Below are 14290 nucleotides of genomic sequence, written 5' to 3'. Positions count from 1 at the left end.
TTGGTCATTCCTTCAAATCCCCCAATCAACCTCTACTAGATTAGTGAGCTTTTCTACCTTCAAGGTTTTCAGAAGGCCCTCGTGTGCCAAAGAAATCCTTTACTCTAAACTGCCATAACTCAAAATTCCATGTATCATCAAACTTTGATACCTAGTTCGAATAAGAAACAATAATAATGGCAGAAAGTAAAGAATGCTCGATTTATGTGGTTCGACAGTGAAACTATCCTTTTATTAATTGTGATGGTGAGGGCGGTGATATAACACTGGGATACAATCAATATATTTATGTACATTTATTCTTATCACCTAAGATATACCCCATGCCCATCTTTGAGTAATGACTTTAAGTTTTCCTTATCACAAAAAAAAAAAAAAAAAATACAAAATATTAATTATTGCGTGAATTTTTTTGTATATATCTTCTTATTATTTCTGTTGATGTTAGCGAATATATACATACATATATAAAGAGTTCTCCAATTTTATAGAACTTTATTGAAATGTCATAATAATCCACTTCATATTGTAATGGTAAATGAGACATTCAAACAATTCCAAATTTATTTTATTATATATTACTAACAATTTCAAATTTGTAGTCTGCATTGACATCATCATCAACACAAGGGAATACATTATTCATATTTTTTTTAATACAATTATTATGCCTCAATATGGCCAACTTGTAAAATTAAAAATTCCTAATTGGAGATTCCAAAGGCTAACTACCGACAAGTAAGACAATTTGACAATTAATGTTGGTAGGCTATAATTAAAATAAATCATAATTTAACACTAATATTGAAAGCTTAAACACACGTTTACTATTTCTAGAAGAAAAAAAAAAAAAAAAAAAAAAACACTAAAGTCATCATGTTTTTAAACTAACGTTTTTACATTTGTCCTAGTGGTAATATTATTGATAGACCTTGCGCTACGTCCCCTTATAGCATCTCTAAGGGGGGGTCTCATATCTGCAAATTCTAACGCCATTTTGTCATTTTGGCAAAATTCTAATCTCCAATGTGTGTTTGCATAACGTCATATTGCCATTTCTTTTGGCGTTAGTGAACAGTGCCGCGCCATATTGCCATTTCTTTTGGCGTTAGTGAACAGTGCCGCGCCATATTTGGCGTGGCACTGTTCATTCACGCCAAATGGAGAATGGGAAAAAAATGGACTCTTTTGCCCTTCTTTCTTTTTCTAATTACAAATATATCCTTTATTTGTTTTATATGTAATTTTTTATTTTGTTAAATACTTATATTTAAAGTTTGTATAATAAAATAAAAATTATACCATTTTAAAGATCTCATTGAGACGATCGAAACAAGACTAATATTGAATATATATTAATTAAAATTTCAATTATATCAAACATAACTAGAACATAATAAAAGTTATTATTGTGGAATAAATTAAATTTTTAAAAATATTGTTAAATTCGATTTTTTAAAATAATTAATGTTATAAAAAAATTAATGTAAATAAAAATTATTATTTACATTACAAATTATATATTATATTAAACTAATTAAGTTCGAACTAAATTATATTAAACTAACTAAATTCGAACTATTAATTGAAAAATAAAATTGTTTTAGTGTAAAAGTTTGGTGTTTTGATGTTTTGGTGTAAATGGGTTGGAGATGAATAAAATTTGGTGTGAGAATATGCTGAGAATATTCCTTCTGATGTGACATTTGCTGAAAAAATTTGGTGTTCTGGAGTAAGATGGGTTGGAGATGCTCTTAGGACATGGTCGGATACGAGTCGCACAAGGCAAGAGTCACTTTCTAATTTGACCCGACTTGAATATCATACCTAACAAACCCGACTTGATGGTTGAGTGCCTTTATGACTTAAGGAGCCTCTGCTTTTACCTTCTTATATATGCTCGGTTTCGACTGCTTACTTGGATGAGATCCCGGGTGATAGTAGCACTCAAACCAACCCCAATAGCAATTGGCTAGATAGATCAGACATATCTGTGCATGTGTACACTCTTCCATAGGCTTTCGAGGTCATCGGGCACTACTATAAAATAGCATTTAACGTCGCACTTATAACGTCGATTTTTTAAAAACCGACGCTGTTAATAATTATGATTTTTTTTTTATTTGAAAAAAGATATGACGTCGAGTTTTTAAAGCAATTGACGTCGTATCATAAAAATAAATAAATAAATACTACATCGAACGTTGTATATTATATTATTTTTTATTTTTTGTAGTAATTAAGGATACGACGTCGATTTTTATAAAAAATCGACGTCGAATCATAAATATTTTAAAAAATTTAATTAATAATTCAAATAATTAATTAAAGAAATTTAAAATTTTCAAATAAATAATTATTTATTCTTCTCCCAAATAATTATTTATTCTTGAGTCACGAATGGACAACAATGCTTGTCTTATTTAAGAGTAAATACCCAAAATGGTCCCTCGACTATAGCTAAATTCACAAATTGGTCTTCAACTTTCAATTTCACCCAATTAAGTCCTTAAGTTTGCAATTTTGACACGATTTGGTCCTCCATTTAATTGACCGTTTGTTGACCGTGATCGACGATCTCCAGAAGAACCTTCAGCTCTCGTCGGAGCACGTGGAGGCCTCTAGGATGACGTTGCACCGGTTCGGAAACGCGTCGTCTTCTTCGCTCTGGTACGAATTCAACTACATTGAATCCAAAGGGAGGATGAAGAAGGTGATCGGGTTTGGTAGATTGCTTTCGATAGTGGATTCAAATGTAACAGTGCGGTCTGAAAATGCAACCGAAACCTTAAAAAACCTACGATGGACCATGAAATTACATATATATCCTCAAAAATCACAGTCAACAAACGGTCAAATAGACAGAGGACCAAATTGTGTTAAAATTACAAAGTTAAGGACTTAATTGGGTGAAATTGAAAGTTGAGGACCAAATTGTGAATTTAGCTATAGTCGAGGGACCCTTTTGGGTATTTACTCTTTATTTAATTAATGCATGTCAGCCAGCAGTTTTATTTCTTTTTGGTTGCCCAAAGATATCCCTACAGTCGATAGCCAGAAGACTAATTTCTCGTTCCTACTGTCAGCATACTAAGTGGTAGGAAACTGGCTAAATAGTTTGCGCTAGCCAGCAGCTTTATTGAGCCACGCAAGAGTGTACTGGTTTAATTAATGCTGGTCAACAGCCTTTAAAAATTAATATTTAATTAATTTATTAAGGAATAAGACGTCGGTTTGTATAGACAACCGACGTTTATCTTATTTAAAATATATATATATATATATATATATATATATATATATATATATATATATATATAATTAATTGTTTCACGTGGCTCTAGACTATTAATTAAATTTTTGGATTTCGTTCTTATTTGAGTGAAGATGCTTCAGTAGACTTCCACCAAATATTTCAGATTCCCTCCACCTAACATTTGAGACTCTCCGCACCAAACATTTTAGACTCAATTCGCCGTCCCCCACCAAACATTTCAAGCTCAGTTCACCTGTCGATTTCTTCCTCTCCTGCTTCGCCACCAATCGGAAGCTCTCCTTCTACGACACTTAGATCCGTCCATTTTTTTTCTTGTTCTTTCTTCATCCGACCACTTTTCCGACCAATTTGGATATCCGTAAAAATCCTCTTCGCTATTTCCGACAATCGGAGAAGTGGTTGGAAATAGAGACTATTTTTCTAAGACCGTCGCGAAAAAACGACCAGTAGAATAGACAGACATGTCTGAATTTGTGGGCAGAAAACTTGACGTAATCAATAAAAAAATTAAAAACACCGACGTCGTATTATAATTTTTTTTAAAAATTAAAAAGATACAACGTCGTTTTTTAGGAAAAACCGATGTCGTATCTATTTTTAAAATTAAAAAAATAATATACGACGTCGTATAATTTATTTATAATGTTTGCGGTAACCACGTCAGAAAAATAACTGACGTCGTATGGCTAAAATAACCGACGTTAAAAGTGTTTTTGGTAGTAGTGGGGTGCATGAGAGATACATGTCACCCTCCTCCACTTGCCTATAAATACCTCGCTAGACGTTAATTATGAGAGGGATTTTTAGCTCACTCTCTCTCCCCCCCCTCTCTCTCTCTCTCTCTCTCTCTAGAGCCCTTATAAGCTCGGCCGGCGCTCGGAAACCTCCAACCCTCGGACTTTGTAACCCGAGCTACCATTTTCAAATACGTCACTCAGTAACATACGAATACATATACCCGGTGAAATTTACCACATTAATTACTTAATTAATCATTACAAATTAGTAATACAATATGTCATATGATCAAAATATCTTATGTAAATTTAAATGATTATATCGCTAGTGCTTAATAGTACCCACTGATAAAAAATATAATTTTTTTTGGTCAAAATATTAGCTATCACATGAATTCTTTGCATGATATCACTACTTGAAATCAACAGATTTCGGACCACCAGAAAGTGGTCAGAAATTTCCTTAATTAGGTCAAAAACGCATGTTCCGACCAATTTGGATATCCGAAAAAACCCTCTTCGCTATTTCCGACAATCGAAGGACTTGTTGGAAATAGCGACCATTTTTCTAAGGCCGTCGGAAAAAAAAAAAAAAACGACCAATAGAATAGACAAACATGTCCAAATTTGTAACTTGACGTAGTCAATAAAAAAAAATTCACATTTTTTTTAATCTAAAAAATAGATACGATGTCGTTGTTTCGATGTCGTATTATATTTTTTTAAAAAAAATTAAAAAGATACAACGTCGTTTTTGTTGAGATTAACAAGAACAATAAACAAAAATAATGGCAGTAAAGGGTAAAGAAGACAAGATTTACGTGGTTCGGCAATATGCCTACGTCCACGGGAGTGAAACAATACACTTATTCATAGTGATGGTGATAGTGGTGACACAACCCCTTAGGGATACAACCAATATATTTATAGGCATCTAATCCCTATACAATGGGTCTACTCGTTTCACTCCTACTTCTAGTACGAAACAAACTCATATTCCTAATCCCTATATGAGACAAACTCAACAATCTCCACCTTGGCGAATATGTTCTTTAGGAGAAAAGATAACTCAACAAATCTCCACCTTGACGAATATGCTCTTTAGGAGAAAAGACTTATCTCACCATCTCCACCTTCACATATATGCCCTTTAGGAGAAAAGACTATCTCCACCTTGGCGAATATGTCCTTTAGGAGAAAAAGATAACTCAACAAATCTCCACCTTCGCAAATATGTCCTTTAGGAGAAAAAACTTATCTCACATATACCCATGGGTAGGAACAACCATGCTCATCCCAACTAGCCAGCCACATGCATACGCAGCATCAAACGTTACCCAGTGCATGTACACGAACCGCTTCGTCCCAAGCCATTCGCCCCTCATCCGTCGACCTGTTATACCAGCCGCGACTCATGCTTACTGTCCCGTTTAGCTGGCCTCCTACATCTGGCCCATACCAGGTCCATGTCCCCTCCTGGTATCCACGCTGCTCCAACACAACAGCGCCCCTACAAAGTCACACTAAACCCATGTGCCTTGCCCAATGCTCCACTAACCAGTAATTGCCACTAGCTAGCAACACGCACCACGCAGCATCAAACGTTTCCCAGTGCATGTTCACGAATTTCTTCGTCGTCTCGAGAAGTCCTCCCATACCAGCCGTGACTCATGCCAAGCCCCGGTCCATACCGATACCATATCGGCCCTAACCAATGCCATACCGGCACATACCAAGCCCATATAAGCCCATACCGATACCAGGTCCACGACCCCTCCTGGTATCCGCGCTGCCCAACTACAGCGCCCCTCACCACCTTCTCATCTAGCATCTAGAAACGCCCAACAAGTCCAAACAATGTTCGAACTTGTTACTAGTTACCGCTAGAACATCACCTTCACTATAATAAGAGTCATCAGCATGTACCACATCCATAGCTTCCTGCTTCTTCAACTCCCCCAAATCAGCCTCTTCCAGATTTGCTGGCTTTTCTGCCTTCAAGGTTTTTAGAAGGCCCTGATATGCCAACAAATCCTTTACCCTAGACCGCCATAACCCAAAATTCCCTATACCATCAAACTTTGATACCTCGAATTTTGTACTTGAACTAGCCATCTCAACTATGCTCTGATACCAATTTGTTGAGATTAACAAAAACAATAAACAATAATAATGGCAGTAAAGGGTAAAGAAGACAAGATTTACGTGGTTAGGCAATATGTCTACGTCCACGGGAGTGAAACAATACTCTTATTCATAGTGATGGTGATAGTGGTAACACAACCCCTTAGGGATACAACCAATATATTTATAGGCATCTAATCCTTGTACAAAGGGTCTGCTCGTTTCACTCCTACTCCTAGTATGAGACAAACTCATATTCCTAATCCCTATATGAGACAAACTCAACAGTTTTTTTAGAAAAAACCAACGTCGTATATATTTTTTAAATTAAAAAAATAATATACGACATCGATTTTTCAAATCAACATCGTATAATTTATTTATAACGTCTGCGGTAACCACGTTAGAAAAATAACCGACGTCGTATGGCTAAAATAACCAACGTTAAAAGTGTTTTTTGTAGTAGTGGGGTGCACGAGAGACACATGTCACACTCCTCCTCTTGCCTATAAATACCTCGCTAGACACTTATGAGATGGATTTTCAGCTCTCTCTCTCTAGAGCCCTTATAAGCTCGGCCGGAGCACAGGAACCTCCAACCCTCGGGCTTTTTAACCCGTGCTACCATTTTCAAATACGTCACTCAGTAACATACGAATACATATACCCGGTGGGATTTACCACATTAATTACTTAATTAATCATAACAAATTAGTAATACAGTATGTCATATGATCAAAATGTCATATGTGAATCAAGTGGCTTGTAGTCCATTGGTATTCGGTTGTTCCCTGATGTGGGAGGTCTAAGTTTTAAGCCTCAGTGTAGGCGTAGATTGTATATCGCTACTACTTAATAGTACCCATGGATCAAAAAAAAAAAAAAAAAAAAAAAAAAAAAATATATATATATATATATATATATATATATATATATATATATATATATATATATATATATATATATATATATATTTGTCAAAATATTAGCTTTCACATGAATTCTTTGCATGATATCACTACTGGAAATCAACAGATTTTCGATCACCAGAAAGTGGTCGAAAATTTCCTTAATTAGGTTGAAAACGCATGTTCCAACCTCTTTTCTGACCAATTTGAATATCTGGAAAAACCCTCTTCGCTATTTCCGACAATCGGAGAAGTGGTTGGAAATAGCGACTATTTTTCTAAGGCCGTCGAAAAAAAAAAACGACCAGAAGAATAGACAGGCATGTCTAAATTTGTGGTCGAAAAACATGACGTAGTCAATCAAAAAAATATTTCGAATTTTATTTTAATCTAAAAAATAGATACGACGTCGGTGTTTTACAAAACACCGACGTCGTATTATATTTTTTTAAAAAAATTAAAAGATACAACGTCATTTTTTAGAAAAAACCAACGTTGTATCTATTTTTTAAATTAAAAATAATAATATACGATGTCGGTTTTTCAAACCGACGTCGTATAATTTATTTATAACGTCTGCGGTAACCACGTCAGAAAAATAACCGACGTCGTATGGCTAAAATAACCGACGTTAAAAGTATTTTTTGTAGTTGTGGGGTGCAAGAGAGACACATGTCACACTCCTTCTCTTGCCTATAAATACCTCGCTAGACACTTATGAGAGGGATTTTCAGCTCTCTCTCCCTCTAGAGTCCTTATAAGCTCGGCCGGCGCTCGGGAACCTCCAGCCCTCGGACTTTGTAACCCGAGCTACCATTTTCAAATACGTCACTCAGTAACATACGAATACATATACCGGGTGGGATTTACCACATTAATTACTTAATTAATCAATACAAATTAGTAATACAGTATGTCATATGATCAAAATATCTTATGTGAACCATGTGGCTTGTAGTCCACTGGTATCCGGTTGCTCCCTTATGTGGGAGGTCTAGGTTTTAAGACTCAGTGCGGCGTAGATTGTATGAGTATCTCCCTTCCTTTGTAATAAAAAAAAAAATCTTATGTGAATTTAAATGATTATATCGCTACTGCTTAATAGTACCCATGGTTCAAAAACATAATTTTTTTGTTTTTTTGTCAAAATATTAGCTATCACATGAATTCTTTGCATGATATCACTACTGGAAATCCAGATTTTCGACCATCAGAATGTGGTCGGAAACTTCCTTAATTAGGTCGAAAACGCATGATCCGACCATTTTTCCGACCAATTTGGATATCCGAAAAAACCCTCTTCGCTATCTTCGACAACCAAAGAAGTGGTTGGAAATAATAACCATTTTTCTAAGGCCGTCGGGAAAAAAATGACTTGTAAAATAGACACGCATGTCCGAATTTGTGGTTGGGAAACTTGACGTAGTCAATAAAAAAAATATTTCGAATTTTTTTTTAATCTAAAAGATTAGATACGACGTCGGTGTTTTGTAAAACACCGACGTCGTATTATACTTTTTTTAAAAAAATTAAAAAGATACAACGTCGTTTTTTAGAAAAACCCGACGTTGTATCTATTCTTTAAACTAAAAAAATAATATACGACGTCGGTTTTTCAAAACGACGTCGTATAATTTATTTATAATGTCTGTGGTAACCATGTCAGAAAAATAACCGACGTCTTATGGCTAAAATAACTGACGTTAAAAGTGTTTTATGTAGTAGTGTGGTGCATGAGAGACACATGTCACACTCCTTCTCTTGTCTATAAATACCTCGCTAGACGCTTATAAGAGGGATTTTCAGCTCTCTCTCTAGAGCCCTTATAAGCTCGGTCGGCGCTCGGGAACCTCCAACCCTCAGACTTTGTAACACGAGCTACCATTTTCAAATACGTTACTCAGTAACATACGAATACATATACCCTGTGGGATTTACCGCATTAATTACTTAATTAATCATTACAAATTAGTAATACAGTATGTCATATGCTCAAAATATCTTATGTGAACCAAGTGACTTGTAGTCCACTGGTATCCGGTTGCTCCCTTATGCGGGAGGTCTAGGTTTTAAGCCTCAGTGTGGCGTTTAAATGGTTATATCGCTACTGCTTAATAGTACCCATGGTTCAAAAACATAATTTTTTTTTTTGTCAAAATATTAGCTATCACATGAATTCTTTGCATGATATCACTACTGGAAATCCAGATTTTCGACCATCAGAATGTGGTCGGAAATTTCCTTAATTAGGTCGAAAACGCATGTTCCGACCACTTTTCCGACCAATTTGGATATCCGGAAAAATCCTCTTTGCTATTTTCGACAATCGAAGAAGTGGTTGGAAATAGCGACCATTTTTCTAAGGCCGTCGTGAAAAAAACGACCAGTAGAATAGACAGGCATGTCCGAATCTGTGGTCGGAAAACTTGACGTAGTCAATAAAAAAAATATTTTGAATTTTTTTTAATCTAAAAAATAGATACGACGTCGGTGTTTTGTAAAACACCGACGTCGTATTATATTTTTTAAAAAAAATTAAAAAGATACAACGTCGTTTTTTAGAAAAAATCAACGTCGTATTTATTTTTAAAATTAAAAAAATAATATACGACGTCGGTCTGAAAAACCGACATCGTATAATTTATTTATAACGTCTGCGGTAACCACGTTAGAAAAATAACCAACGTCGTATGGCTAAAATAACCGACGTTAAAAGTGTTTTTTTTTGTAGTGGTGGGGTGCATGAGAGACACATGTGATACTCCTCTGGCCTATAAATACCTCGCTAGACGCTTATGAGAGGGATTTTCAACTCTCTCTCTCTCTCTTTCTCTCTCTCTCTCTAGCCCGCTCGGCCGGCGCTCGGGAACCTCAAACCCTCGGACTTTGCAACCCGAGCTACCATTTTCAAATACGTCACTCAGTAACATACGAATACATATACCCCCGATGGGATTTACCACATTAATTGCTTAATTAATCATTACAAATTAATTAGTACGTAATACAGTATGTCATATGATCAAAATATCTTATGTGAACCAAGTGGCTTGTAGTCCACTGGTATCCAGTTGATTTAAATTATTATATCGCTACTGCTTAATAGTACATTAGTACCCATGGATCAAAAATATATATATATTTTTGTCAAAATATTAGCTATCACATGGATTCTTTGCATGATATCACTACTGGAAATCAACAGATTTCCGACCACTAGAAAGTGGACCACCAGAAAGTGGTCAGAAATTTCCTTAATTAGGTCGAAAACGAATGTTTCGACCACTTTTCCGACTAATTTGGATATCCGGAAAAACCCTCTTCTCTATTTCTAACAATCGGAGAAGTGGTTGGAAATATCGACCTTTTTTCTATGGCCGTCGGGAAAAAACGACCAGTAAAATAGACATGCATGTCCGAATTTGTGGTCGGAAAACTTGACGTAGTCAATAAAAAAATTCATTTCACTGCAGAGAAGAATCTCTCTGTAGTGAAATGATATATATATATATATATATATATATATATATATATATATATATATATATATTGTTGCAAGTTATTAAGATATTTGCTGAAAAACGTATACACATTTCATATACTTCAAGATAATTCATTCATGAATATACAATTGAAAATTTAGAACAAGTCAAATTCATTTCTGCAATGCTCAGAGGGAAAGAAAGTTAGATATGTTGAATCAAGAACCATTTGCTCAAGAAGATATTGCCCAAACTAATATCTAATTTGAGTAATATATCCTGCAAAAATTTTACACAAATCCAACAAGGATATAGAACAGAGAATAATCACAAATGGCATTACAGTTGGCTGCCAAATGGAAATTCAACAGACAATAGTGTCAAATTGTGGCTTACGATTTTCCATCACCAAATTTCCACCAATCTGGTTCATACCATTTATGGCCCCTGATGGGGCAAGTCTTTAAATATTTATTAAAAAGAATCACAGATGAGATCAAACACTTATGCAGATGCTAAGATTCTAAACATTAATTACTGAGCAAATTTTCCTGTCAACTTACTGCTCAGAAAAAACTGCTCCTGATTTCATACACCCAACATATACACAAGGGTTGTCCATATATGCTGCAAGTGTAATCCCTAAAGCATCTGCACAGAATTATAGAAAACAATTCACTCTTTGCAATATTAAAACTTCACTAAACTAACTTGCAAGCTCATAGTTCTTCAAGGAAACCAAATTTAGATAAAGTAGACATATTTGAGAAATCAACAGGAATTATCATGACCTTTTCATAAGGTGATACTTTTCTCCATCGACTCAGCCCATAGATGCTAGCATGTATATCACACTTTTTTCCTTCGACTATTTATAAATAATAATCATCACATAATTTTACCATCCAAAACTGTGAAAGTTATTGCTTTTTACTATCATATATTTTCAAAGAATAACAAGAGATAATATGATTTCATCCACAAGCGATTCTTCATAATTTACAGTGGAGAAAAGTATACAAACACAGACAATCCCATAAGAAATATCATTTCAAGAAACCAGCAATCATGTCAATGCAAATTAGCTCATGAGAAAATCCATCTTCTCGGAAAGAACGACTACGAAAATGTAGATACCTGACCAGTTATCCTATCAAGCTCTTTTGTGAAGTAAACTCTGTTTTCCGCATCTATCTATAAACTGCTCCACAAAAAAAAATAAAAAACAATAATAATGTTTATCCAGTTAACTTTCTGCACGTACAACTGTGAAATTGAGTGAAGGTGAGAATGTGAGATTGACAATCAAATGAATTAAAGCATTTAAGTTTATAAACATAAAAACAAAAAAAATAACTGGACACTTAAGCTTTCCTAGATCCAGCAATTCAGCTCGAAAAAAATTAAATCCAGCAGTGAGGTGCGTTTGATTTATGAGGCAATTAATTAACGAATTCGGAGGGATTTTGACCGGACGCTCTTCGCTTACGGTTCTCTTTTAGGAGCGTCGTCAAAAGATTAAATGTGTATGGTCGTGTATGGATAGAGATGAAAAGAGTTAGAACTGGTTGAGTGAGAACCACCCCGAGTGTCATATTCAAGGATGGCAATGCGGAGTAAGTAAGTGCAAAACAATCATATGTCACAAGTGCATTTCAAGAGAAAACTGGGTGCAAGGAGTGTAAGTGGTGTATGGGCAAGAGTGTGCGGGGAAGATCATAGCAAAGAAGGTAATAAGACTAGATTAAAACTAAGCGGGAGTAGGGATTACTTAGAGAGAAAAAGGCGGTTAGGATTGGGTTTCGATTGCATTGTGTGATTGGTAATTCCCGAAATGGGAGATTTGTGGCAATTTGATTGTGCGTTACTAGTCAAGAGAAGTGGATTGCGAATACGTTAGCCGATTCGGTCTAACGCAACCCGTAGGAATTCTTATTCTCTACGGGGCATTTAAGAAAACACTTTGCACTCACTTCTTTTCGGGTCTTGCCCTCTCGGATCGAAGACGGGAAATGAAGAGGATCAAGGCTACCCGGATCTAGCAATCTCTTGCCTAGATCTAGGTTTCTAACATCATCCATGGAGTTGGGCCCACTCCAAGAATGTCACAAAGATCATCCTCAACAACAAGACATCTACATAATCAACAATCAATCAAAAGCCACAATATTCACAAGTTAAATCATCATCACAATACAAATCTACACCACAATCCTACCCACTAGATTTAGCCAAGCATAATGAAATCTAAATCAACATAAGGGTAAATATAGATGTGATCAATGAAGAGCAAGGAAAGATTTTACCCAAATGGAAGATTAGATCCGTCAAATACAAGCAAATGATGGAGATCCGTTGCCAAATGCCTTCAATCTCCAACTCTTCTAGCCAAATCTAGTGAAAATAGATGTTTGTTATTGTAGATCTAACTTCTCTCCCTAGAATCCTCCTCTAACCCTAAAATTCTAGAGAGATGAAGATTACCAAGTGAATGATGACGAATAATTTTCAGATCTCATTTCTAGCCTAAAAACCACGCCACTCCCCTTTTAATTCCCATTCACATGCCCTCATTCCGTGACAGTGGGCGTGATTGGGAATTCTGACGCGATCATCGCTGATTTTGACCGCCGAGATGTCCGAATTAGCCTTCATCGTCTTCACGAAAGTTGTAGATATTTTCGATGCCGATCCATGGCCACCTGAATCACCTCGATCTAACACTCCCAGCTTCAGTTATGAATTTTCTTCCAAATTGTCGCCTAAATGAGCTAAAATTGTCAGTATTTTGCTATTTACAACAAATGTAATCAAAAGTCAAAACTAGTCCTTGTGCCTAACTTTAATCAAATTAATCTATTCTAAGCACATAATGGGCCTAAAGGACTCTAATTAAGCAAAATATGGCTCTTAATTAACCCCTAAAAGTGACACATTTTAGTACTTATCAGATTTAAAACTCCAAAGCTAAGGCATATAACTCACCGACCGGCGACGCAGAGAGAAGCCACGGTGGTGAACATGGCTATGCCAAAACATGTAACTTCTCCCCTTCTTTTTGTCTTTCGGCCTCACCTATAGAAATTCACACACAAATATTAATTTATACAGTAACACTATACTGAATCAGAATTTGTAAGATATATTAAATAATAATATATCTATATAAGATATATATATTATATATAATATATCTATATACGTATATATATATGTATATATACTTGAGAGGAAGAGAGAGATAGGAATAGAATAAAATGTTTTTTTTTGCTTGACAACTTTAGCATACATTTGCCAACTATTTATAGGAAATGAAAGAAACTAAATCCTAAAATTAAGCCTATGTAATACATCATGACTCCATGTACTGCTTCATGCTATGCCCATGAAATACTCCATGTCTTCATAAAGTGCTTCACACTCCACGAAGTGCAAAGCCATGCTGCCCACTTATTAATTATTTTCTAACAAACTAATTAAGCCTTGGTTTAACAATTATAATAATAATATTATTATAACATTGCCTCCTTTAAACCAAGTTGGATATATTGGTCATTCCAATTTCCTTCTTCAATTTGAAAAATGTCTCCGTCTTCAAGTTGGATATACTGACTTGTATTTCGTTTTGTAAACCAACTTTACTCCAATTGGCTTCTTCCCAGGAGGTAAATCTATTAACTCCCAGGTACCATTCTTTTCAATGGCACGTATCTCCTCATCCATCGCCTTAAGCCAATGAGTTTCTGTAGTAGCCTCCTCAAA

The 14290-nt window shown here is 35.3% G+C and overlaps 1 long non-coding RNA gene across 2 annotated transcripts; it reads right to left on the bottom strand.

The window, feature by feature from the left end:
- Positions 1–10772: 10772 nt before the first annotated feature.
- On the bottom strand, positions 10773–13270 carry LOC109192096. 2 transcript variants are annotated; one of them, XR_002056044.1, is made up of 4 exons: positions 13013–13270; positions 12835–12922; positions 11666–11729; positions 10773–11179 (listed from the first exon to the last, which is right to left on the bottom strand). It is a non-coding gene; the product is annotated as an uncharacterized LOC109192096 (long non-coding RNA). The 2 variants fall into 2 exon arrangements; XR_002056043.1 differs by having other exon boundaries at positions 12835–13270.
- Between the last annotated feature and the right edge of the window lie 1020 nt (positions 13271–14290).

Source organism: Ipomoea nil, unplaced genomic scaffold (assembly GCF_001879475.1).
Source record: "Ipomoea nil cultivar Tokyo-kokei standard unplaced genomic scaffold, Asagao_1.1 scaffold1768, whole genome shotgun sequence".
In the NCBI taxonomy this organism is placed as follows: Eukaryota; Viridiplantae; Streptophyta; class Magnoliopsida; order Solanales; family Convolvulaceae; genus Ipomoea; species Ipomoea nil.
Note: the sequence above shows the minus strand (reverse complement) of the source record. Positions and strands in the feature narration are given on the sequence as shown.